Source organism: Macaca mulatta, chromosome 8 (assembly GCF_049350105.2).
Source record: "Macaca mulatta isolate MMU2019108-1 chromosome 8, T2T-MMU8v2.0, whole genome shotgun sequence".
Classification (NCBI taxonomy): domain Eukaryota; kingdom Metazoa; phylum Chordata; class Mammalia; order Primates; family Cercopithecidae; genus Macaca; species Macaca mulatta.
Genome location: NC_133413.1, coordinates 42,751,448 through 42,775,137, shown reverse-complemented (window position 1 = coordinate 42,775,137; position 23,690 = coordinate 42,751,448). Strand labels below are relative to the sequence as shown.

At 41.1% G+C, this 23,690-nt stretch overlaps 1 protein-coding gene and 1 pseudogene across 2 annotated transcripts in view; one reads left to right on the top strand and one right to left on the bottom strand.

The window, feature by feature from the left end:
• Nucleotides 1-23,690, top strand: part of ZMAT4 (zinc finger matrin-type 4) — a 376,943-nt gene that overhangs the window by 169,319 nt on the left and 183,934 nt on the right. The window lies entirely within an intron of this gene.
• Nucleotides 19,881-20,373, bottom strand: LOC702760 (small ribosomal subunit protein eS26 pseudogene; annotated as a pseudogene). Its single transcript, XR_013397648.1, has one exon. The product of XR_013397648.1 is annotated as a small ribosomal subunit protein eS26 pseudogene (transcript).

Sequence of the window (23,690 nt, the reverse complement as noted above, 5' to 3'; positions counted from 1 at the left end):
AGCAAGATCATCATTTCCTGTATTTACATCTTTTTTTTTTTTTTTTTGAGTCAGAGTTCTGCTCTTTCACCCAGGCTGGAGTGAAGTGGCACAATTTAGGCTCACCACAACCTCCACCCACCCGGGTTCAAGTGATTCTCCTACCTCAGCCTCCCTAGTAGCTTGGATTATAGGTGGGCACCACCACGCCTAGCTAATCTTTGCCTTTTTTTAGTAGAGATGGGGCTTCGCCATGATGGCAGGGCTGGTCTTGGACTCCTGACCTCAGGTGATCCACCTGCCTTGGCCTCCCAAAGTGCTAGGATTACAGATATGAGCCACCTTGCCCAGCCAATGTCTTTTTTAAACCTTCACAACCTTTTCCAAATATTCCATTGTTATTTCTCTTTAATTATTGACTTTTACACTTTATTATTTGTGTTTTTTCCCAAGTTTGTGAAATTGTCTTCTAACTTTGAGACAGCTGTGTGTGTGTGTGTGTGTGTGTGTGTGTGTGTGTGATTTATCAAAGGTTAGTGCTGTTCAAATGAATTTTTGCTAAAGGATATAACACCCACTGAAATAGATTTTTAAAGAATGTATAAAGTAGATTAGAGAGAGGAAATGAAAATTGGAGGGAGCACCTTTGAATTTGAGGCCCCTATAAAATCAGTTCACACATTTCTGCTGCAGCATCTCAGTCCTTCAACACTGGCCCCCAGTTTGTTTGTTTTATGTGTAAGGAGTTAGAGCACACAGATTTTTCACAAGGCTCCATAAACTGCTGTGTGCACAGTCCTAGAGGTCTGTGAACTTAGATGATAAAAAATTGCATCTTTATGTGCACAAATCTCTTGAAAGTTAGTATTTCTTTCAATTATAAATGTGAGTAACAACTAACAGTAATACTAGCAGTTTCTGACACCAATGAAAACCAATATTTTAAAATCACATTACTGTTCTTGAAGATATCTTGAAATATCACTACTATGAATTGAAACTAGATTTTGTTATTTTATAAAGAAGCGTATTGTTATTGTATCTTTTATCACACAAGCATTACATATTTTGTTGATTGCATTTCAATAGATCGTGATCCTGTGCATTTTGCTTTATGTATTTAAAATATTATTTTGTGCAAATCAAAACCACAATGAGATACCATCTCAGGTCAGTTAGAATGGCGATCATTAAAAAGGCAGGAAACAACAGATGCTGGAGATGATATGGAGAAATAGGAACGCTTTCATTATGTTGGTGGGAGTGTAAATTAGTTCAACCATTGTGGAAGATGGTGTGGCAATTCTTCAAGAAATACCAGATATACCATTTGACCCAGCAATGCCATTACTGAGTGTATACCCAAAGGATTATAAATCATTCTACTATAAAGACACATGCACACGGATATTTATTGCAGCACTATTTGAAATAGCAAAGACGTGGAACCAACCCAAATGCCCATCAATAGTAGACTGGATAAAGAAACTAACACAGGAAGAGAAAACCAAGCACCACAAGTTCTCATTCATAAGTGGGAGTTAAACAATGAGGACACATGGACACAGGGAGGGGAACATCACACACGGGCCTGTTGGCGGGTGGGAGGCAAAGGGAGGGAGAGCATTAGGACAAACACCTAATGCATGCTGGGCTTAAAACCTAGATAACAGGTTGATGGGTGAAGCAAACCACCATGGCACATGTATACCTTTGTAACAAACCTGCACATTCTGCACATATGTCCCAGAACTTAAAGTAAAACAAACAAACAAACAAACCCTGATAGGTAAAGGGGTTAAGTGGGCACATAGTGAGTAAGTAGCTCATGTCACTTCTTTTCTTCCTATGTCAGTTGTACTGCTGGAACTCAAATAGATCACTGTATTACCTTAAACAATCCCAAATTAAAGAATTTTCAGAATCAAGTTTGTCATCTACTATCAATGTCTTACACACTTTAATATTATCTTCTCTCAGGAGGGGGAGATTTCAAAAAAAATGTTATATTGAAAAGGGGTCTTTAGGCTTCAACAGGCTGCTAAGGGCATCCAAGGCATCCACAGGTTGAGAATCCCTCAGCCGGAGACAGTGTTAAAGTTACAAGAAGGTTCTAATTTGCTCCTTGATGAGAAGCTAAGGTTTCTTCTGTTGCTGGGACTCCTTTTGGGTATTCTTTCTCCTTAGTTCTACCCATGTGACTGAGTTAAGAGCTTTTTGGAGGCTCCTGGAAGCTTCTCAAATGCTGTATCAAATGTATTAACATCCACCCACATTCCACATTAAATACATTTTCATTATAAAAACTTGAAAAAATTATTCTAATTTTGTTTTTTAAATCCTTGGTTTTGAGAAACTAATTTAATTTACAACTGAATGCAATTTCTTGACAACCAGTGTGCTTACTCAGGGGTTCTAGTAAAGTGGGAAAATCTAACATACAAATTGTTTTCTAAATGTAATGAAATTTTTATGAGCACTAAATTTCACAATTAATGATGTTGATACATGATACGTTTTGTGTACATTTAATTAAACATTTAGCAATAGCAATTTTTGTGATTTTCTTTTCATATTTTGGGGCCATTTTTTTAAAGTCTGTTTCACAGGTTCTGGAAAGCACCTTAGACGCTTGTGTCCGTGTCTAATGGATTAAATGTCGACAGGGGCCACAGCCTTTTATACTCAACCTTTTCAAAGAGTGCATCCTCCACCTCCTCTCCGTAACTGAACACTTGGTTCCCTCTCCTCACGCAAGGACTTTCCTGCCACCATCTGTAGGAGTGGAAGCTACTGGCTGCCCTTTGCTGTGGGGACTCCAGGCAGTGTTAGCACATTCCTACATCTTCCTTGCTTCTTGAATGGTTTTACTCAGTGCAAAACCATCCCCTGTACCCCTGTACTCCGAGATTCATTTTATCCACAGATATCATCCTGATAGTTCTCCTTTTGCTGTAATCTGTGGTTTTAGCCTTTATGTTCTTTGATCCCTGAGTTAATAGCCTTCCTGCTGTCCAGCCACCGCCTTGCACAACTTTCACCTCCCATGGGGACAAGCTGTCCCGCCTTCTAACCTCAGAGCTCTGTGGCAGAGTCTGAACTTTGTTCAAGGCATGTCTCCAGCTTCCCAAACAAAGCAGAGTCATTTTCTCAAGAAATATTTGTTTCTTAATAATGCATGAATTCTCTTTTCTCCATTGTAATCCAACTCCCCAGTTCCAGAGTCTTATTCCTTTGTTAACACCTGGTACCTCTTCTGTATTAATATGCAATATATAAACTTCTAATCAGAACCTCCTACTCATCTAATTCTCTAACTCCTGATTCTTGGGACTCGTTCTCTTTACCTCATCCATATCTCCCATTCCTTCCTGCTTTTCTTTCCAAACCATCCAATACTGACCTCTTTGCTTCTCTTTTTGCTGCTCTCCTTTAGACCAGTCTTTTGCCAGCATCCTCAATGTCTTAGCTGTAATAGGAGCAATGGCAGTCATATTAATCACTAACATGACCAAGTGCCTGCAGTGGACCAGACTCTAGGCTCAATGCTTCCCATGCATTGCTTCATGGAACTCTTCGATGTAGGTACTATTATTCTCTTCATTAAAAAAAAAAAAAAAAAGCAAAGGATAAGACAGATTAAATATCTTGCCTCATATGGTTTGAAAATTCAGATCTGATATTTTATGCCATTTTCCACTATATGTATACATAATTAGACGTCCTCTCAACTCCACTTCCTCTCCTTGAGCAAGTTTATGCAGGCTTCTCATCTCATTTACCTCCTGCTCACATAGCTATGGGCACCTCTGAAACATTGGCCAAGGTTACTGATGACTTGCTAATGACCTTGCCAACAGGCCATTTTAGTTCTTTTCTCACCTGCTCTGAGCATACGACACCAACAACTATTCATGTATTATTTTAAAAAACACTTAATTTTTTTCCTCTTGGATTCGATGACTTTTCTTCCTCCTCCTTTTCCTTCTATTTCTGACCACTTCATTCTCCGTGGCTGGCTTGCCTTCCATTGTTCTTTGAAATTCTGATCCACCTAGAGATCTCATCCTTGCCTCCCATCCCTCCTCTCCTTAAATCGGGGGTGTCCAATCTTTTGGTTTCCTTGGGTCACACTGGAAGAAAAAGAATTGTCTTGGACCACACATAAAATACACTAACACTAAAGATAGCTGATGAGATTTTTAAAAATCGCAAAAAAAAAATCTCATAGTGTTTTAAGAAAGTTTACAAATTTGTGTTGGGCCACATTCAAAGCTGTCCTGGGCCACGGGTTGGACAAACCTGCTCTAAATGCGCTCTCTGTGTTGTTTTATTTGCTGCAGTGGCTTCAATCACTACCTTGCCTGTTGACCTTCAGACCTCCTGCTTACTTCTAGACCTCTGTGCCCAAATGCTTTATAGATCTTTCCATCTGGAAGTTGCTTAGGCACTGCTTATGTCCAGTCAGAGCTACCTCTATTCCCTATATTTCTGATCTTGATCAATGAGCCTGCCCAGCTAGGTAGGTTGGAGTCATTCCCATTTTTACCCCTATTTTCAGTCCATGAGTACCTCCTCTCTGTTGTTAGCTGCTTAGCCCCTCATCTCTGTTTCCTCCACCCACCCCTCACTCATTTTCCTGTCCTGCTTTGCTTCACTCCTGCCCATCCACAAAGACTGCCGGAGGACTGTTCTCAATTGCAAAACCCATTACTTCACGAGCCTTCCTCTGCTCATACTATTACCTCCAATCACTCCCTATTCTTGTGGACTGCCTCCCTTAACTCCTTTTGTTATGTACTCGCACCATGCTTCCAACAATTTTGGTGACTGTTTTTTCTGCTTTCTTTACTTTGGCTCTGCGTGCCTCCTGGGCAGCCATGATGCCTCTTCATTTTGTACCTCCCAGTGCTTATACGGTACTTTTCTTACAGTGGATGTTCTGTAAATATTCACTGAATGAATGAGGATCATGAGATGCCACTTGAGACTGTCGGCTAGACCTTACTGCTGAAAGATATAAAAATAGCCTTCCAGGAAAGCAAGGGTTCTGGGTAATATCCGCCATTGCCTGTCTGATGTTTACTCCTTGATATTGGTAGAATGTGGCCAACAGGGTCCCTCCTCCACCTCCTGTGCATTTTCCTGGTGAGCTGTTTGCAGCAGTCAGGAAAGGTTAGAGGAGCTGTGGTCATTTTTACCAGCTTGATGTGTTTGCCTGGACTCAGGCCCCCAGTCAACAAAATGGATTCTTTTGGTGGTTTTCCTTCTCTGTGCTCCTGAGGCCATTGTAGTTGAAATATTCCTAGGAGATCAGGTGAGGTTGGGCAGAGTTTTCCTGATCCCTGCTGATGGGCTGTAGGTCTGAATAGCATCGGTGGACTTTATACAGTGTTTCTCCTGCTCTGCACTGTGGCATTACTACATCTACTGAGACTTTTACTTGTCTTATCTGTGTTCCTAAGTAATCCATCTTGGATTCTTAGCTTCTAAGAAGACTGAATTTGAAAGATCTAATTTCCAGCTTCATCTCAGCTATCAATTTACTGTGTGCCCTGGGACAAGTCACTCCCACTCCCCATGCCTGTTTCTTTCTCTGGAAAAGGAAGATGCTTCCCAAGTGCCCATCCAGACATGCTGTTCTGGGACTCTGAGTGTTGTGTTGGGTCCTGCAGTTAAACGTCCATATGTGTTTGTTTACAGTGTCTTAATAGTGAGACTCTGAACTCACTGCTTTACAGAAACTATCAAAAACACTGAACACCATGCTTAGCAAATTGTGATTGCCGGCTATAAGAATGTCCCTTCTGGGAGGAGAGTTGAAAAAGTGGCTATAACATAAAACCAGTTTCCTCAGGCTTTACGATGGGTTAAATTCCTGAAACCAGCTCTCAAATATTTTTTACATCCAGTTTCTAACTTGTATCCTTTATTTTAGTAATGCTTTTTAAAAAATCTGGCACTGTCTGAAAATGGACTATTCTAAATAAGTATATGTTTCACATAACTGGCTATGACTCTATGAGCACAAAAACTGAATAGTGCTCATTTTATAAGGATGGAAATCCTTACAAAACATACAGAATGTTATCTTGTCCTATAAAGAGAAAATATTGAGTATAATATAATTTAAATTTCCTATGTGACTAAAGTCATGTCATTTATTCCTTTATTCAACAAATACTTATTAAACTCCAAATATATGCTAAGCACTGTGCTTAAATGGTGGGTATCTCATGTCTTAATTTGCAAATTTATTGCCACCAAAGATTCCTCCTTATTGCTTCATTTATACAAGTTGACTGTTTTGATTTTATGTGTTATATATATATTTTATATATTTATATATTAAATTGGAGTTCTGAGCAAAGATAAGGCAGAGTTTCTGCCTACAGCATCAGATTTGGTGGGCAATTCAAACTGTCACATGCTCAGTCAGTAAAAAGCTGAGTCAGCTGTGTCTCACAGCAGCCATTTTAGTCATCTAGACATAGGCGTTCCCCCAACAAAGAGTTTGAAATAGCAAACATCAAACTCAACAGTAATCTTTTGGTCTCAGTAGATTCTAATTTTATTATATTTCAAGCAAGAGGGCATTATTGCGAAATATTTAATTTCTACATTAATGTCTTTAGAGATTTTTTAAATTTTGAACAATTCCAATAATATAATTTTTTTGTTAGGAGATTTTCAAGGTTGGCCTCCAGTAACCTTGAAAACAGCCTGAAGTTATGTTATGGGAGGTGGTGTTCTGGAATAGTTGCTGTTAAATGTAAGGTGACTCCTACTTTCCCTTTGACATTCATTTTAAACCTGGGGATGGTTTCTATAGAGAGCTGGGAGAACAGACTGGTGAATGTTTTCTAATGAGAGACGGGGTGATTACCAGGGTCTTCCAGAATGTTAGAGCATGCCTACAGGCTACTTCTACTCTCTCTGTCCCTGCTATGTCATATTTTTCCATCTCCAGAATCTTTCACCTAGGACACAGAGCACTCTCTTCACAAGGAAATCGTCTAAGTTTACACCTAAATCTTCCAGACTTTGTTTTCTTTTATTTTGTAGAGTCTCACAAAGTCGATTGTGGTTCACACGCAGATGCCAGCAATACATTACACATTTCACACACTGCATCTTAAAACTAGGGCTAGTAACTCCTCTTCGGGCCATTTAAGAATGTGCCAGGGTGTTTTTTATTGTTGCAGTGGGGCGTTACAGGTACTTAGCAGGAGAGGCCAGCCATGCCAAATGTCCTGCAATTTGCAGAGCAACACTTCATAACTAAGACTAGTCCCATCTAAAATGCCAAACGTGTGCCTATTGAGAAATAACTTTGCCATGTCCAGTGCATGCCTTGTAGCTTGTTGTCCTCATTCTTTTAAGCATTGTTCATCTTTCCTACTTGCAACCACTAATGGCTAAAATCCTGCTATCTTTGAGTCTCACTTAGGAACTACCTTTCTTGTGGAACTCTCCTTGAATTTCTTGCTGGAAATAGTGTTTCCATCATTTTAGTGGTTCATAGTATTTTGTTTTTACAGATCACCTCTGGATTAGCTAATTATTAATATCTACCTTCAAGGTGTCAACTCCTTCAGGGCAAGATGTGTCTTACTCAGAGTATTCCTGGAATACTGTGGAGATTCATGGCGAGACTCAGGAAACATTTGTTGAATGAATAAACCAGAGTTGTTGAGTAAATAGAAAACTCTTTATTCCTGCTAATTTAGACCTGTTCTAAGGCTGCCTTTCACAACTAATATTTCTTAAACAGGAGCCCACCTGTAATAGTTATCTGGAATCCCTGTATATGTCATTCTTAATGAAATCTGAAAGCAGTGCCTAAGGCTCCACCAAGAACAGCGATTCTCGGTGGCCTGTCCCTGAAATTGTCTTGATACAACTTGTAATAGGTTATGACTGCTCAACAAATCCAAAAGCTTCTGCATTTCAGCAACTTGTTAACAGGCCCCCAAACAGCTCTAGTTAATTCTGTAGAATAGACAAGATTCACTTTGAAGTATATAATAATATTAACACGAGTCCTGTGAATTAACATTGTGACTAGGCATGCATTGCAAATTAGATGCAGTTACCCTCTCTCTGACTTTTTAAAATGTAGAACATAATAGAGTTTCAAGGCATTTTAAGCTTGGAAATGAAATATACCAGAGTTTTGATTTTTGCAAAGACAATGACAAACTTAATGAAAGACCAAGAATGGGTCTATTCTACCCACTGAATCCCCTGCTATAATTGTCTGCCTGCTAAGATGAATTCGGGGCTCTTAAAAAAGGATGTCAACTCCCTTTAACTATGCTCAGATTTTTAAGTTAAAAGTACGGAGGTCAGCCAAGCATGTTGGGTTTTGCTTGTAAGCCCAGCTACTTAGGAGGCAGGATTGCTTGAGGCCAGGAGTTCAAGACCAACCTGGGCAACACAGCAAGGCCTCTACGAAAATGAAAATAAAAAATTAGCTTGGTGTGGTGGTGTGTGCCTGTCATCCCAGACACTCGGCAGGGTGAGGTGAGAGGATCACTTGAGCTCAGGAGTTTGAAGATGCAGTAAGCTATGATCATGCCACTGCATTCCAGCCTGAGCAACAGTGCTAGACCCCCAACTCAAAAAAAAAAAAAAAAAAAAAAAAATGGAGGTCTTGCTTAGCCCAAGTCTGCCAGATGTCCCTGGTTTCCGGTGTCTGTCTTCTTCGTCTTCCCATAGCTGAGGCCACTGGGGCATCCAGGCCTCAGGGCCTTTTTGGGAAGAGATGATGAAGGCCTACCCCATAACCCTGGACACCAGTATCAGTCATGCTTGCTCCAAAGCTTACCCTGCCCTCATGGACCTGTGGATATTTTGGATAGCTATAGACCGTCCTTCCTCCTCTACCCCTGTGGCATCTTGGCAATTTAGCTGCCACTCTGGAGCAGGTGCTTGTTCCTGCCAGGAAGAAGAGTCCTGGATATGAATCCAGCCCAATGGCTTGGGCCCTGCTTCCTGCTGCCCAACTGTACAGATGCCAGATGCCTCTTTTCTGCTCGGGCTCCTAAGGCTGTGGGCCCTGGCGCCTCATTATACCGGCTCCAGCTCTGTCTGGTGCCAAGTGTGTGCCTGGGCTGGCATCTTTTGCTTGTTGGAGCTGGCTGCCTCCCAGTACCTGCTGCAGGGTCTGACCTTCCTGTTGTAGGCACTCTTCTAAGATCCCTTTGTCTTTTTTCTTTTTTTCCCAATTTTTAAAAATTGAGCTAAAATATGTATACATAAAATTTACCATCTTAGGCATTTTAAGCATACAGTTCATTGGTAGTAAATACATTCACAGCGTTGTGCAAACATCATCACTGTCCGTCTCTAGAACTCTCTCCATCTTGTAAAACTGAAACTCTATACCCACTAAACAATAACTCCCTGATTCCCCTTCTCCCAGCCCCTGGCGATTACCATTCTACTTCCTGCCTCTGACTCCCATAGGTACCTCATATAAGTGGAATCACACAGTATTTGCCTTTTCATGAGTGACTTGTTGCACTTAGCATAATGTCCACAAGTTTCATCCATGTTGCAGCATTTGTCAGAATTTCCTTCTTTTTAAAGACTAAATAATATTCCATTTTATGTATACATCACATTTTGTTTATCCAATTGTCCATCCATGGACACTGAATTGCTTCCACCTGTTAGCTATTGTGAGTAAAGCTGCTGTGAATGCGTGTGTACAAATATCTCCAATCCTTACTGTTATTTCAACTTTATTCATAAATCATTTTCTTGAACTTTTCCGTGTCTTCCCTGGAGTGTCTGATCGTCTTTAAGACAGCTGTTTTCAAGTGTTTGTCTCGTAGATTTGCCATCAGGTGCTCTTCAGGGGCAGTTTCTGCTGATTTACTGTTTTTCCTTTCAATGGAATGTACTTCTCTGTTTCTTTGTATGTCTTGTGATTTTTTTTTTCTTTTTGTTGATAATTTGAGTCTAATAATGTAGTAACTCTGGAAATGATTCTCCTTTGTCCCTTGGGTTTGCTGTTTCTTGTTATTGTTTCTCTCTCTCTCTCTCTCATCATTGTAGACCGTCTCTGTGCCAAGTATCAACCTGAAGTATGAATTTAAAGTCTTCTCAGGTCTTTTCTGAGCCTGTGCCTTTTACTGGGCATGTGCAGTCATTTTCTAATTTCCCCCCCCCCCATATGCAGTTACTTTGGAATGTTCCAGTGTTTCCTGTCTGGCTCCCAAAAGAGAAAAATAAAGGGGAAAGGAATAGGTACCAGTCCTATAAATCCACTGGAACTCACTCCAGCCAGGGGAGGTGGGGCTTGCAACAAATGGGGAGGTGCAACAATAGTGTCTCCCCAGCTCCTTGCACCTCTGTGATCAGAAGCAGTGATCAGTGATTAGGGTGCAGATCCCTGATATTTGAAGGCCAGGATTCTTTTTGCCCACCCTGGCTCCTGCAACTATGTGTACATTACTCCAGGAACCCATACACAGCAGCCTGCTATGGGGCTGTGGCTGGGAGACGAGTAGCTGCTACTGTACAAGGAGCTGAAATGGACTGAAATTCACTGCAATTTACTGTTCAAGCCTTCCCTTGGAAGTTGCAAGCCTACAATGGACTCCAGAGTTCCAAAACAGTTACATTAGATAGAGTTTATGAGTGTGACTGCTATCTAGATGGGGAAACATTCCCGGAATTTCCTACTTCCATGATCTTCCCAGAATCCTTTCTTGGATTCTTTTTCTTTGAGTCAGATTTGTTTGCACTTCTTTGAGGGGGGTTGTTTCCCTAGGGTTTCCTTAGAGCCTTCTGAGATCCCCACCAGGCTGTGTCAATCCCACTCAGACACACACTTAGGTCTGAATCCTTCGGGGGAACACAGGTTGGGAACACTCTTAAGAACCCACATACACAGAATATAGAATGAGTACAAATTAAGTATTTTAGAGGAATAAAGTATTGTGAATGTGTTAGATTAGGCAAAAAAGGATCATCATATGATGGCACATTCATGCACATTTATAAATAACATTTCTATTTTTATATGTTGGAATCCCAGCAGACATGCTCATATTTCCAAATGAGGGATAGATTTAAATCAATTCATCTTTAATCACAGTTTTCCTGTTATGTATTTGTATTGTGTTCTTATATATGTGAAATTATTAGTAAAAGTAAAGCAAAGAATGCTAGTCTCTTTCATCTTTCAGCATTATTCAAGCAAGAAAGATAACTGTTTTCACAATGTGTTTTTAGGGAGCCAGCCATTTAAAGGGACTGGGAAAAATTTTACTGTAAAAATATTCATGAATTCATGACTATGGGCTTCCATTCATGGATAATTGTGATAAATGTTTCATTTACATTTCTATTATTATGGATTATCTGTTTTCTTTTTAGTTTAGATTAAAACATAATGTACTCACATATGAAATCCAAACGAAGCCTTCTGTGAATCACAGGTCTGCAGATTTTAAACATAATTACGGTTACTCAAACATATTGTTTATACCTGATCAACCATGTTTTAATCAATGCCAAATAATTTGTTTTTTTAAATACTGAGGCTTCAAGAAAGAAATATATGGTCATGCGGGGTGGCTCACGCCTGTAATTCCAGCACTTTGGGAGGCCAAGGCAGGCGGGAGATTGACAAGGTCAAGAAATTGAGACCATCTTGGCCAACAAGGTGAAACCCCGTCTCTACTAAAAATACAAAAATTAGCTGGGTGTGGTGGTGCATGCCTGTAGTCCCAGCTACTCCCAAGGCTGAGGCAGGAAATTCATTTACTTGAATCCAGGAGGCGGAGATTGCAGTGAGCTGAGATTGCGCCACTGCACTCCAGCCTGGCAACAAGGTGAGACTCCCTCCCCAGGCTCCCTCCCTCAAAAAAAATATATATTTATATATACAAAGAAAGCACTAATATGCACTAACTAAAAAGTATTTGTTGCTTTGGATATTGGTTGATTATTTAGTATCTACTTAGAACATGTGGATAACTACTTGAAATATGATTTTTGCTTTGCTATTTAACATGGTTAACAGTAAAATGTGTAAATGAATAATAATGCTTTAGACTGGATTTCAAAATGTACTATATATGTAGCATGAATAGAACAATACACAGACCTTCCATTTGGATACTTGATATGACAGAGATAATTAACTGTCCTCGAAAAGATTTGTACCCTACCTCCTAGAGTACAGAATTGTTGCTGACAAGTGTCTTCCCTATTAAAGACATCATTTCCTAGCCCTCCTTACAATTAGATGGATCATGATGCTAGTCTCACCCGTGGAATGTGAACAGAAGTGAAATGCATCGCTTTTAGGTCAGACTGTTTAAAAAGAAAATGTAAAACAGTTGAACAAAGAAACAAATTCATGGTGTATTCACACATTAGAATACTGTTCAATAGGAAGGAAAGAACTACTGATTCAGGCAAAACATGGATAAGTTTCAAAGCATTGTGTGCTAGGAGCCAAACACAAAAGAGCGCATATTGTATAATTCCATTTGTTTGGAGTCCAGTAATAGACAAAACTAGTCTATGGTGAGAAAAATAAGGAAGTAGTTGCCTGCGGGGAATGGTGGGTTGACTACACATGAGCACTAGGCAACATTTTAGGTAAAAAAAAAAAAAAAAAGTTGGCATCTTGTTCTGAATGGTTATTACACAGGTGTAACAATTGTCAAAACTCATTGAACTCAACACTTAAGATCCAAGCATTTGTGTGCGCATGTGTAAATTACATTTTAATGAAACCAGATGTGCCTTCTCGACTCTTTCTTTCCCCATCCTCTAACTCAGTGGTTCTCAACCAGAGGCAATTTTGTCTCCCAGGAGACATTTGGCAGTAGTAGGAGGCATTTTTGATTGGTGTGCTTCTGGTGTCTACTTAGTAGTGGTTAGTGATGCTTCTCAACATCCTACAATGGCACACAATGGCCCTCCACAACAAAGCATCATGTGTTCTGAAATACCAGTGATGCTCAGATTGGGAAACTGTTGTAGCTGAATGCGGTATGGACCCGCAAGATGGAAACATTTTGCCACCAGCACAGGATGCTACATGAACAAGAAAAAAATGTATACTGTGTTAAGGTACTGAAGTATTAAAGTTTGTTTGTTTCAGTAGTTAGCATCACTTTAACTAATATATCAGACTTTAAAACCTTGATGCTAAGAATAATATTTATGAGGAAATGTGAGTGAAATTTATCTCAAGTTTTAATATCAACCAAAGCTATGCTTCCTCTAAACCGTTATTGTAATTTTATCTTAAGGACATTGTCAGTTTTCTAACTTAATGTGTTTCTCTCCTTGTTTCAAATCACAGAGAGTAATTCTTAGGCAGCTCTTAACTCTCCAGAAACATATGATTTGTGTTTCTGCATGCTCCCCTTGTCTTTAATATTTTTCTATCCTTATTTTCCTAGCACTAATCCCATAACTACCTATTTTTACTTTTGGTATTTTGTTATTTTTAAAAGACTAGCTCATATTCTTTGCATAAAAATTCAGCTTATAAAAAATAAATAAAATATTATTCAAATACTTAACATTCTTTTATTTTAGGTTTTGAATTAATAATGGTTTTTGTATCTCAGACCTTGAAGGAATTTTTATCTTGTCTTAACCTCTTAAGATCGAGAGAGAGAAAATGTTCATAGTGATAGTTCATGAAATTGTTTCATTTATAAAATAGAAGGTGTTCTCTACTGTATATAAAAGTTCTATACTTTATACACGGATTATAACTTGTTCATCACTAATTGGACACACCTTTTGAATTATTCTTCTGATAAGGAAATGGGATTCATGCCACTCTATGGCCGACATTCTTGGTTGCCTACTCAATATCCACCCTCTTCTCCTTTTTCCTTCTGGCAGATCTCCAATTCTGTTCAAGTATCCACTCATTTCAGCTAATCTATAAGCTTCACAGGAGAAATACATCCACTTAGCCCTATGGGTGGCATTGTGGTTGGATTAAGCTGTGGCCTTTGCCTCCTTGTCAGTCACTGGTTTAATCCACGGATCAGTGGTGCTATTCTGGCTACTGAAATGCAGAAGTCAGCTGAGGTGGGGAGTGGGAGTTCCAGGAATGATTTTCCTCAACCTTAAAAATAGACACGAGGAAAGATGATTGTTCAGTTGCTTGTGGACACTGTTGTATCTGCCTGAGATGATGAGAACTCTGGCAGCCATCACAGGGTTATATGGAAAGTTAGCCAGAGGCACAAACCAGGCAGGCCAAAGGTAGCAGCCAAAGAGATAAAAAAGAACCTGAGTGTTTGTTAGATTTCCAAACCACTAACAAAAAGGACTCTGGAGCTAAACTCCCTCTTTGTTGTGTGAGAAAATAATTTCCTCAAGCCAGTTGATTTAGGGTTTTCTTGTTCTTGTACTTGAAAGCATCCTTCCAAAATATCTTCTTGTACCTCTCCGATGACTTAGGGTGGTTTTAACATTTACAATGTTCCTATATGTGGCCAGTATGAAATCCAGGCTTATGAACTAGAGGATGTGAGACCTTTACCTCAGTCAAACTATGCTCTAAGAAGCGGAACACATTAGCCAAAGCCCCCAAGACAGTTGGTGAAGTTCTTCTGTGAAGAGCCAGAAAGTATTTTAGACTCTGCCACCCATATTGTTTCTGTTGCCACTCCTCAACTCTGCTGTTATAGTACAAAAGCAGCCATTGAGAATACATAAGTGAGTGAGCATGGCTGTGTGCCAATAAAACTATATTGACAAAAAGCAGGCAGTGGGCCAGGTTTGGGTTGTGGGTTTGCTGACTATGGTTTGGTGGTGCGGTTTGCTGACTTCTGACCTAAATTACATTCAATCCAACTATAGATAATCAAGTTTGATGGGAACGCGGAACAGCTAACTATGAGATCACTTAACTGGCTCCATTTTCGCTCCTTTTTCTTGCATTATCTGCTCTCTGGTACAATAACCACTTTGCAGTAAGGCGGTGGAAAGGCCAAAATCAGCAGAGAGAAAATTGAGAACAAGAGATTTACATCATAGACATTCTACTTAATCAGTTACTGAATAACCAATGGTTGGCTACACTCCTTTGAAACTATTTGTCTAGAAAAGCCCATGATCTTGATGCCACCAAATGAATGAGAAAAATGCATTTGAACCAAGTTTGCTCCAATCTGTCTGTTTTAACACAAAGTATCTTTGACTAAATAAAAAGGCAACATGTTCGGCCTTCAGAGTTTGCGTAAAGGCAGGTGCATCTGGGCAGTCTGTGCAAGGATGCTGTTCTAATTAGGGAAATAGAATAGTCTTTATTTCTGAAAGTGCCAGCCTGTCACATTTAGCCAGCATACTCTGAGATCTAATGAACCTCTGTCAAAAACAACAAGGGGTAATGGAAATCAGGTAAGATTGATTTAGGAAAATGCCAGTAATGAGTATCTGTTGAGAAATAAGTAAGATAGGAAAAGCAGAATGGAAATTGGAGTATCCTGGCTTAGCTGGTCTGATGATAAAAATTATGCAAATGTGCACAGCACATGTTTAGAATACTATTATTAATTTTACGAAGCCCATCTCTTACTTCTCATTCCCCTGTTTCTTTAAATGCAATGCTGTCTCTGAAAGTAGGCTGACGTGAAATCATGACTGTTTGTTTCTTTTTTTCTTTTTTTTGAGGCAGAGTCTCACTCTGTCACCAGGCTGGAGTGCAGTGGCACGATCTCGGCTCATTGCTACCTCTGCCTCCCAGGTTCAAGTGATTCTCCTGCCTCAGCCTCCTGGAAATCATGACTTTAAAGGAGATCTTTAGTGTACATAAGCCCCAGAGTGAAAGCATCCCAGCGAATCACTTGATTCCTCTGTGCCAACTGCTGAGGATCCGCAAAGTGTGTGCATCTTAGATTAAGAATTTTGTTTTCAAGCAACCACTCTTTGAAGCCCATTCTAAATAGAAGTATACATGTTTCACACGAATATATGCCATCTCGAGACATTTCTACCCTGCATTTTAGTGGACTCTGATTAATACCAACACATACGAAAATGAAATAGAACAAAAGAAATCACCCCCGAGGAAGGCCCCTCAGGAAAGACGTTACATTAGCTTTGTTTCTAATTAGGTCCTTTCTGCCTTTTGGGGAATGGAGGAGACCTGAATCCCTCTAACTCTTTCATCTAGTCACTCCCCACAGCCTGATTGCCACTTTCACTTTACAATTAATTGAAAAACCTCTGCTTTTAAGTTGATGCCAGATGACTTAGCAGGAATAAACACACTTACAGGTGTCTCAGGAAGCACAACTCTAATGCCCAGGAATTCTTGATGACTTCCCTCCTGATGGCACTTCCCGCAGTTTGCAACTAACTAGGCAGGCGTTCCATAGCAAAGTGGTTTACTTGCAAGTCATGTAGTGATGGAAAAGGAGTAATTTTAGCACTATTAGTGGGAAATACAGACAGGTTAAATGAGAAGTATAATACTGAGTTCTAATCCTTCAGTTAGTAAAAATATTCTGTAGGGAGCGTGGGAAGTTAAAGGTATCATCCCAGCTAGGTCTGGAACCTTCTTTTAGCCTGGATCTTGCCTCCCTGTCCACTTCATCTCCTGCTCTGCATTTCTTTCCCTTTTCCAGATGGTGCCATCTCCTTTCTCATCTCCACATCTTACATAGGCTTGGTCAAGTCCTACGCATCCTTCAAGACTCAGTTCAAATCCTTCTTCCTCTGTGAAGGCCCCAGTGCTCTTAGGGAAAGTTATTGTCTCTTCTGCACTTCCCCTTGTCTACTATAGATCCCATCACAGTGTACTGAGGTTGACTGACCCAGTGATGTGTCATTCTCTGTCTTTCACCACAAGCTTCTGAAGATGGGAATTATTCATCATTGTCTCCTCAATGCCTGGCATATAGTAGATGATCAATACATATCTCTAAGTATGAGTAAGACCACTGAAAGGCTAGATGTCATCTTCAGACATTGTCCAATGATGTACTTATCTATAAAACAGGTTGAAACAAAATCAAACGTTCTTTGCAAGGCTGTCAGAGCACACTACTGAGCAAAAGGCAATAAGCTCCAAATCTGACAGCTTAGAGGATGATTTCACATCTGGACTTCCTATGTGCCTGCGGTCCACCATAGAGACCACATCTGGCTTATCCAATGGTGTTGCCATCCCTTTCTCCCCATCCGATTTGGATTTTATTACCAAGTAAGGTCCCAGAATTAGGTCCAACTACCCCTTGTGGTTCTTATCCCAGGGCTGCTTTGCTGGGCAGAGAACTGAAAACAATGAGAACATTGTGGAATGGCTTTTGTGCAGAGAAATCTAAGTGCAGAGGAAAGAGCAAGCCCAAATGACAAGAGAAAAAAAAAAAAAAAAAAACCAAAACAAAAAGCACGAAACCTAACATATTAAGCAGAGTTGCTTACCTGGATCTTTGGGGAAGAGCCTTAACTGGGAGCAAGTGAAGGGATGTGTACCAGGAAGACTTGGGGAGGCAATTTTGCACACAGGGACTCAGGAGGGTGGAACCAGGATGCATTTTCACATGTGGCGTTTTCAGGAAGTGGCAGCTCTCTGCTGGCTCTCACTACCCACACAGGGGCAGGGGCCACAGTCCCCCTCTCCACCAGCAGCACCTTTCTCCAAGACAAAGGGCAAAAATCTATCCCCTGGCCCTCCTCATTAGTCACCAGAGGACAAATGTATTGTGTTCCAGTGGTTGATTTATAAATATGTTACCTAGAGTATGAAACACTTTTCCCCCACAGGAATAATATAAAATCTGGTTAGATTCCTAACTGATCCACCAATCTTCCTTATTTTAGAATTCATTTAGAGAATTAAAAGAAACTTTTGGCTTTCTTTTAATTTAATTTTTTTTTCTTTTTTGAGACGTAATCTTGCTCTGTCACCCAGGCTGGAGTGCAGTGATGCGATCTCAGCTCACCACAACCTCTGTATCCTGATTCTCCTGCCTCAGCTTCCCCAGCAGCTGGGATTACAGGTGCCTGCCGACATGCCCAGCTAATTTTTGTATTTTTGATAGAGGTGGGGTTTCACCATGTTGGCCAGGCTGGTGTCAAACTCCTGACCTCAGGTGATCTGCCGACCTCGGCCTCCCAAAGTGCTGGGATTACAGGCGTGAGCCACCGTGCCCAGCCCTACCCAATCTTTATAGTATGATTTCTATTAGAAGGCATATTTTGGGCTCTAAATGTGGATGCTCATTCTCCTATCCCTCTCTGGCCTGCCTGAGGAGACTTCTAGGTCCTTGGTATTCACAAACAATGCTCTGGGGTTTACAGTTCTAAGCATTAGTTAGTTTCTCACTTTTAAAACAAGTGACACCTCTGTTACTGCATTGAGAAGACATTTTCACATCCTGTCTTCTCCCCAGGTGAAGACGCAATTCCGGTTACAATCAGGTGGGAAGAAATGTCATGGTCCCTGAGCGACGGGGCCTCACATGCTTTGGAAAACCTTTTCTTGTACATGAGCCATTCTTGTGATGAGAATTGGTAGGTTGGTGATGCTGAGGACTAACTTCTGAGTATGTATGTGGACGCTCACAGGTGGAGATGTAAGTGAGCGCTTATCACCCGGTGTCTGATTCCACCTCTGTCTCCTTCCGCCGGTAGAGTTGGTAGAGTCACACCATTCCGGAGGTGCTTCGTGCAGCCTACTACAATCCCCGCAGGTTCCTCCTCCTGCCTGTGAGCAGGGAGGGTGTTTGTTGGTGGTGAATGTGCAGATTTTTCCTTTGGGATTTCATTAGTTTTATTTTTATGCATCAAAGATAAAAGAGCAGGAATATTAGACTTTTTGAGTAATGTGAATGTGACTTTATCATATTTGATGGCAATTTACTTAAGGACACACTTAGGGCTCTTTATAAAGAAATGCAGAGAGTCTACAAAAAAATCATTGCAAGCATAATAAAGCTGGGGAAGTGGCTTCAAGATGTGTGTGATCCAGTTGTATACAGTACTTATCTGGTTATAAATACAAATTCCCTTCCTACTAAGATGCTTCTAGCTAATCACTCTAAATTACAGTCACATGGCCTGGCTTCAAGACAAAGCTAAAAGGTGTCGGCAACCTCCACCCTCAGTGTCACCTTAAGGCTTAAAAATAGCTTTCTCATGACATTGACTACTCTGCCTCCGAGCCTCTGTTTCCCCCGCTTCCCTCCCTCCCACCTTACTCAGATTGTGCTAAAAGGAAACAGGGACTTCTAAAAGAGCCTACTGGGCTGGGCATGGTGGCTCATGCCTGTAATCCCAGCACTTTGGGAGGCTGAGGCGGGCAGATTACTTGGGGTCAGGAGTTCAAGACCAGCCTGGGTAACGTGGTGAAACCCTGTCTCTAGAGGAATATAAAAATTAGCCAGTCATGGTGATGGGCACCTGTAATCTCAGCCACTTGGGAGGCTGAGGCAGGAGAATTGCTTGAATCCAGAAGGCAGAGGTTGCAATGAGCCGAGATCATGCCATTGCACTCCAGCCTGGATGACAGAGCAAGACTCCATATCAAAAAAAAAAAAAAGATTCTACCCAGGCATGCTGATATTTTATCTGGCCTGTGATCTAGCTGGGCATTGATGCCACACTTCCTGTCTGCCTTGTCCTGTAACTCAAATGGACAGTTACAGCAAGGAGGAGGGCATAATGCAAGTCCTTCTGACCACAGACTAATACCTGTATTCATCCAGAGCCACCATAAAGAGTTCTAGAAAACTAGGTGTAGATTTTATTAAGTTGGGAACACTTACTCTGAATGGTCTGCTAATTCCCTTTACATTCATACTCAATAATAGTGCTGATTAATAAGATCTATAGGGACAACAATCACCTGAATGTAATTGCTTTTATTTAGATCATGAATCATGACCATGTTGATGTTTTCTTTTCTTTTTTTTTTTTTTTTTTAAGTACAATTTCCATTTTATTTTTCTCCAGAGAAGAGTCTGTCTCAGTCTTTAAGGACTCAGCTCCTTACATGGGCTTTGGTGGGGGACGTGGGGCAGCACCCGCAGGTCTAAATCGGGGAGGGGGTGTTCGGTCCTTGCGGGCTTCATGAGATTGATTCCTGACTACTTTGCTGTGAATTGCACGACTCACACAGTAATGCAGCTTCACATACAGCTTGGAAAGCACATAGGCATCAAATACGCTCGCTTCAGAAATGTCCCTGACCTCTGCGGCCTCCACTATGTTTTGAATGACGAATTTCTTAATGGCCTTGTCCTTGGGCATGCATCGGGCACAGTTAGTGCAGCGAATAGGCTGCACATGGCCGCGGCCCTTTTTGGCACGACCGTTGTTCCTTCTTTTCTTTGTCATTTTGGACGTACGGACCGAAGAGAGGAGCCATGTTGATGTTTTCAAACGAATTTCTGAGACTACATAACATGCCCCAAAAGTTGATAGGAATGTTCAGCTGCAGACATTCATTATTACTTTGCAATTAGGGAGAAGCAAGTCCATTGTCGACCTAGGTTCATGGGAGGCAGAGAATTATGTAGATGATCGCTGGGTCCTACTGCAGAGAGCACGGTGGAATTGTCTACAGATCTTAACATCCAGACAGAACTCACCTTGGGGAAGCATGGGCTGCTGAGGAGTGTGGGATCTGTGCCCTTTGCCTCCAGGGAGAGCAAGCACATTAAATGGCCTTGAGTGGGCCGGGCACGATGGCTCACACCTGTAATCCCAGCACTTTGGGAGGCTGAGGCGGGCAGATCACCTGAGGTCAGGAGTTGAAGACCAGCCTGTCCAACATGGTGAAACCCCATCTCTACCTAAAAAAATACAAAAATTAGCAGGGTGTAGTGGTGGGCACCTGTAGCCCCTGCTGCTCTGTAGCCTGAGGCACGAGAATTGCTTGAACCCAGGAGGCAGAGGTTGCAGTGTGTTGAGATTGCACCACTGCACTCCATCCTGGGTGGCAGAGTGAGACTGTCTCAAAAAAAAAGGAAAAAAAAAAAGGCCTTGAGTGCCTTCTCCATGAACTTGCTGCCTGTCAGTCACGGTTGTTGAGTACTTCTCCCTGCTTTCTCTAACTTGCTTTCATTAAAGTCTTTTATTTTATTTATTTATTTATTTTTTGAGACAGAATCTCACTGTGCACTGTGTCACCAGGGCTGGAGTGCAGTGGCGCGATCTTGGCTCACTGCTACCTCCGACTCCAAGTAGCTGGGACTACAGACGCCTGCCACCATGCCTGGGTAATTTTTTTTGTATTTTTAGTAGAGACAGGGTTTCACTATGTTGGCCAGGCTGGTCTTGAACTCCTGACCTCGTGATTCGCCCGCCTTGGCCTCCCAAAGTGCTGGGGTTACAGTCATGAGCCATCACACCTGGCCTCAAAGTCTTAACAACTCATATGTCAACTTGTTGATTACCAAAAGAGAGAGAAGAAAACATCAGTTTGTGGTAATGCATCTAGAGGGAGCCCTCAGGCTGATTTCTAGGCCCCACCCGGTTCTCCTCTGAGTGAGCAGTATTTTGAAGTTGCCTCCAAGAGTTGGACTTGATCATTTAGTTTCCTCTCATTTCTAAGAATTCCTGAGATTCCAGGTCAGTGCCACAGGGGAACCTTGGGAAGTGTATGTATGTCAGAAATTTAGAGGAAGAATGTCATCAGAAATTGGAACTTGAATCCACAAGAGTATGCGAGATAATTGCTTCCACTTCAGAAGTCATTATCTTGTGCCCCCAGAAGCCATGTCTGTAGAGCTGGCATGAGAACCATGGTTTAGATGGGCTGTTTGCACATTTTACTTTGTGCTACAAATTTTTTGCTTGCTTTTCTCTCTGTGGGTGTCTCTGTGTCACTGTCATGGAGAGGAACTGGATGAGGGAAGGAAGAAGGAGGCTGGGTGTGCAGGTAATTGTGCAGTAGCTGTTCTCCAGAGAATCCTACCCAACGGTCATGGGGTGATTTCTGTTTTTCCTCCACCTTTGCCCAGACTGTCTTTCTACTGTTGCCTTTGGATAGACTGGAACTCAAAAAAAAAAAAAAAAAAAATCTTAACTGCAGTTTCCTAAATCATTTGACATTCCAGTCATCCTGTAAGTATTGTTATAAGGAGTTTCCCCCAGAATAAACTGGCTTACTTTTATCTTCAAGAATGGGATCAGTAAGCTTGGCTAGATTGTCCAGTTCGTTTGGGCCCAAAGTAGATTTCTTTCTCTAACCCAGGCCTACCTAAGAGGATGCTGGGGTCTGAGTAGAGCCAGCCTAGCCTCCACGGCAGGCTGGTGACACTGCTGACGCAGACTGGTCACTGCCCTGTGGATTGCTTTATTTTTAGGGCAGAATTGCTACCAGTTATGAAGTGCAGGATGCTGTGTTAGTTAATTAACAGCTATTTATAAGTGGCTATCTATATGAGGTTCTAATCCAGAAGTTGGCAGGAAGGAGTAAATGAGAACTGAAAAACAAAATGCTAAATGCAATGTGGTATCCTGGATTGGATCCTAGAACAGAAAAAGAACATTAGTGGAAAACCTAGTGAAATCTGTGTAAAGTCTGGAGTTTTGGTAATAGTAAGGTATTAAAGTTAATTTCTCAGTTTTGATGAATGTATCATAGTTATGTAAGATGTTAACAGGAGGGGAAACAGAGAACAGTATATGGGAGCTTACTGTACTTTCTATAAACTTAAAATTATTCATAATTAAAAATTTATTAAAAATAAAAAGAAACACCATCCAGAGTCACCATAACTTTAGTAGAGTAAGTCTCTATTGACAGATTCTTTGAAGTTTTAAGTTTTTACTGAATGCTTTATTTTGTTTTTATTTAGTTATGATTTTAAATTAATTTTGTTGTTGTTTTTTTAGAGACAGAGTCTTGCTCTGTCATCCAGGCTGGAGTGCAGTGGTACAATTATAGCTCACTGCAACATTGAACTCCTGGGTTCAAGGGATCCTCTCACCTCAGCCTACCCAGTAGCTGGGACTACAGGCGTGCACCACCACACCCGGCAAATTATTTTTTATTTTTATTTTGTGGAGATGGAGTATCACTGTGTTGCCAAGGTTGGTCTCAAACTCCTGGCCTCGAGCAATCATCCTGCCTGGACCTCCCAAAGTGCTGGGATTACAGGTGTGAGTCACTGTACCCTGCCTGAATGCTTTATTTTGAATATTTTGTATTAGAAGATATTTCTTGGTGGAACTAACACAGAAAAGCTAATAAATATGTGATTTGTTTTGAACTTTTTGTACAATCTATATCAGAGACCAACTACTTATTAAATGGTGAGTGGGAATCTCAGAATACCTTCCGTCTGGGTCCTTCAAATTGGGACTTAAGGGCCTTCAGTGTGTGCAAGGTTTAATAAGCGAAAGGATGATTTCACCCTACTGGGAAAAGATGGTATTACTGAGCAATCAAAGATAAAATTACAGGATTATAGATGAGATACAACATGTTACAGCTCTTCTCCTTGTTAAAATCAAGTGCTCAGAACTTTTCACAGGAGGACAGAGTTTTATATCCAGAGAGATTAAGTTTCCAGTGACACAATTTCACAGTGATAGGTATGCTAGCAGTCCAGGGAACAGGAGCAGAAAAGGCAGGTCCACGTGATCCCCACGGGCTTCCTGGAGAAATTGCTAATGACAAAGCTCCAGCTCAGTCTGACCAGCTAGCAAAGTAAAAGGGCCTAGGTCAGTGTTGATATCTCAAGGACACTTGCTTT